Below are 4,752 nucleotides of genomic sequence, written 5' to 3'. Positions count from 1 at the left end.
ATATATATATATATATATATATATATATATATATATATATAAGATATTATATATATGTATATGAATAGTTAGAAGTTTAATAAAGATTATTTATAACATTAATTGTTATAGATTTTTACTATAGATATGTGGATAATATTGTCCTATATCTACTCAGAAACAAAACATTGATATTTCACCAAATATATTTAATAAATTTCATTTCAGATTAAATTTTACAATAGTGATAAGGGATGAAAAATTAAATTTCTTAGATTTGATCTTGCAAAAAATGACAAATTATTATACAATTGATATCAAAATTTATATTCTCGAGCAGATTCTTTTCATGCCATCCGTAAGTAGACACAATTATTCATTAACTTAACAGAGTATTATTATTATCAGTATTGGAACGTATCTACAATAGATACTTTAGCTGTACCTATGTGCATTACCTAAATTCTTACAGGCGGAGATACTTGTATCTATAGTTATTTTTTGGTATGGTATCTTTTAAGTTTTAAATACATAAGCATAAGATACATTTTACATTTTATTTTATATCATATTTATTTTATATCAATTTAATTTTTTATTATTTTATTATAAATTATATCTTTCTTCTCTAATTTTGTATAAGGTTATTTTATTTCACCGCCCGGGAGAAGAAAAGTTTTACAAAATTATGTAATTTCATATTAGTTACATAAAATTATATAAAATTGTATATAATTATACAGGATGTCCTCAATCTAATCTTCAGGATCGCCTTTTATGAGCTGGCACAGCAAACCAAACTGAATCGAAAATTCCTTTACCATTTACAAGCGCGATTACCAATGGGCGTATACTTGTGATAGTCTGCATTGATACGTGCTTATTCAGTGATATTTAGAAATTAATATCTCCTAAAATATTGAAAAAATTATAAAAAAATTATAAAATGATAAAAGACTTCCTAACTCATTCAGTCCGCTCTATCTGTTTACAAGAATAAATGATCTCATAAATCAGAAATATCCTAAACATAAATATATAATATATTGTCATATAACAATTTCATATAATAATTTGCTGCGTTATTGTTATAAAACTGTAATGTAATTGTTATGTTGCTATATATTAAGGCTGATTAGTCGTAGCGGCTATGTTGGAATCGTGACATCAGAAACGAAGAATGACATGTTAATTTATGTTAATTTATGTATTTTTAAATAAAGACAATTTAGATGAAATGAAATGACGAGATTACTTTAAAACACTTGTGAAAATCGATGAAAACTTTTCTCTCTTGATAGTCAGTAAATGGTCATAGTCATAAAAGACATGTAAAGTGAGCCTATACCATATTCGGGCAGAAACACACGGTCTGACAGCTGTTGAAATGAGTAAAATACTTTTACATATACTTTTACATATAAAATTCCAAGATAACTTTAATTTTCATCGATAATTACGACTTTGATAAGTACAAGACAAATCACATTTTCACAATTAAGCAAATAATAACGAAATGGCATGTATCATAAAACATCGAGAAGTTTCTATAACAGACTTGCGAAGACTGAAATCAAGAAATACATGAATCTGGAAATTTCGTGTTTTTCATATGAAGTCTTACAAGTCTCAAATAACAAGAATTCTATATCGCAATAACTATTTTCTTCTAAGCGAATATAATTTTGTCATTTTAAATTCTTGACTAACGATTAATTGTTAATTAATTTTCTTTAACGTATGTAACACTATCTTTATGTAATTGTTTAAAAAAGAATATTAAACAATTACATAAAGACGATGTTAACAATTCTGAATCATTCTGAAATGAACCATCAAAATGAGAAGAAAAAATTCAAAAAATGAAAAGGAAATAATTTAAATGGAATTTCATTAAATCATAATGAAATTCCAAGTATAGGATAGGAATCCAATGTTATTTTGATGTTCAATGATTCATCTTTTCTTAACACTTAAAATTTAAGTATTTATTTAGTTAGGTATCTCATACATCATGTCGGTTTATTTAGTTCTATATCTTTATGAACGGCATCATTAAGTGCCTCTTAAGCGTATTTCATAGGACTTAGACATTTTGATGAAAAATTAAACCTACAATATTATAAGGTGTACAACTTTGCTTCCGCCGTTTTCCTTAGATGGCTTTAGCGGTAAGTGATGGTCGAAATAAATAGATTATAGACGTCATACAATAAACTTGGGCATCTGTCAACATAACCCCATAGAAATATTAGTCGATTTGTGTCTGCATCATAAAGTTATTCTCGATTGAAAATGTCAGTTTACGAGCCAAATTCTCGTCATTTGCGGGAGGTTTTCATTTTTTGCTTCAATATCAAGAAATCTGCGGCTGAGGCTCATCGAATGCTCTCAAATACTTCTGGTGAGGCCGCTATTAGTGAAAGAACGTGTCGTGAGTGGTTTCAACGCTTCAAGAATGGTGATTTTGACGTCGAAGACCGGCATAGCGGTGGAAGAGAGAAGGTTTTCGAAGATGCAAAATTGGAGGTATTACTTGAGCAAGACTCGTGTCAAAATCAAGAAGAATTGGCACGATCATTGGGAGTGACTTAATAAGCCATTTCAAAACGCCTCAGAGCCATGGGAATGATTCAGAAGCAAGAAAATTAGGTGCCGTACGAATTGAAGCCGAGAGATGTTGAACGGCGTTTGTTTGCTTGTGAACAGCTGCTTGAAAGGCAAAGACGGAAGGGATTTCTGCATCGCATTGTGACTGGAGACGAAAAATGGGTTCATTATGATAATCCCAAGCGCAAAAAATCATGGGGAGTTCCCGGCCATGCTTCCATGTCGACGGCCAAACCGAATATTCACGGCTCCAAGGTCATGCTCTGTATTTGGTGGGACCAGCTCGGCGTAGTGTATTATGAATTGTTAAAACCGACTGAAACAATCACAGGCGATCGGTATCGAACGTAATTGATGCGTATGAGCCGAGCATTGAAAGACAAACAGCCGCAATACAACGAGAGACACGATAAAGTGATTTTGCAGCATGACAATGCTCGACCCCATGTTACGAAAATGGTCAAGACATACTTGGAAACGTTGAAATGGGAAGTCCTACCCCACCCGCCATATTCTCCAGACGTTGCTCCCTCTAACTATCACTTGTTTCGATCAATGGCACACGGCTGACCAGCACTTCCGGTCTTATGAAGAAGTAAAAAATTGGATCGATTCGTGGATAGCCTCAAAAGATGACCAGTTTTTTCGACGCGGGATTCGTACGCTACCCGAAAGATGAGAGAAAGTAGTGGCCAGCGATGGACAATACTTTGAATCATAAATGTATAACCAGTTTTTTACAATAAAGCCTCGAATTTCGGAAAAAAAACGGCGGAAGCAAAATTATACACCTAATATAACATCTCAAAATGGTAATTTTATCTATGAAAAATAATTATTTAATGAATAATATATGAATTACAGTAAATGGTCAATGACTGTAAAAAATAAACTTTCTCAATTACAGTTATTAACCATTCTTTCATTTTCTTAATTATTGCATGAATTAAAAAAATAAATATGTAGGAGATTCATAACTTTGTTAGCGATATATGATAAACAAAAGTTATATCATTAATTGTTTCATACAAATATAATTTACCTATTTGAATGCATACGCTTAAGACTCCTGAGTAGGGTAAGAGCACAGGGGGGTACAGGTAGGGTAGGGGCACATTGTGAAAGATTTTTTCTTTTCACTTCTCCTTGTTAGTAAAAGAATATTTCAATTTTTATAAGATGAAAAGATTCCTCTTTCAACAAAGAACAATTGGTAATTTTTCCAAATTTTAATCTTTGTAAGCAATTGAGAAATAGCTATTTCATTTGTCACATAGTGTCCCATATATGGGGCAGTGAGATCATGGGACTGGTCCAAGATTAAGTGTTACAAGGCCAAAAGGAAATCATTTTAATACGTTTGAAGGTTTATTATTATATCTTTAAAACTTATAGGTACAATCTTTAAAACTTATAGATACAATATAAAACCAAAAATAAAATTTTTAAATTGTTTAAATATTAAAAATAAAATTTTCACTATAAGACATATAAGCATAGCATAAGGTACATAAAAAGTATAAAAAATTAATATTATAACAGACTTGTATTAATCACTTAGATTATAAGCTTTCTGGCTCAACCTTAATAAAATATATAATATTAAAATAATAAACATTGATAAATATTTAAAATATATTAAAAAATTAAAAATTAAAATAAAACGTCAAAATAAGATGTCTCCGTAGAAATAATTACAAAACCAAATTTTTGTAGAACTTTTTTTAAACATATTAAAAGCGGCTATATTAATTTAAACTTAAAAGAAAAATTAACAAACTTGTAATAGGATGGATCATTGCCTTTTTGTTCCACTCACAATGGGTTTTGGGTTAAAATCATATGTATGTCTTTTTTTCTCTGTGTTAAACCATGTTTAACTAATAATAAAATGATAACAGAGTAAAGATAAACAAAAATAAGTATGTCACAATGTATAAATTATTGTTATATATTACTCCAAGAGTATCTTCATCATTTCACGTGAATAGTGATACGAGGCTTGCATTATAATATAATCATAGCTTAACTAAAACTAAACATAATCTTACAACATATATATATATATATATATATATATATATATATATATACTCAATACAAAAGTAAATAGTACTTTATTACTTAAGTAATAAAACTAAAAAATTAAATTAAAACTAAAAA

Source organism: Atta cephalotes (genome assembly GCF_000143395.1).
Source record: "Atta cephalotes unplaced genomic scaffold scaffold00078, whole genome shotgun sequence".
NCBI lineage: Eukaryota > Metazoa > Arthropoda > Insecta > Hymenoptera > Formicidae > Atta > Atta cephalotes.
The sequence above is the reverse complement of the archived record's forward strand: the minus strand, read 5'-3'. Positions refer to the sequence as shown.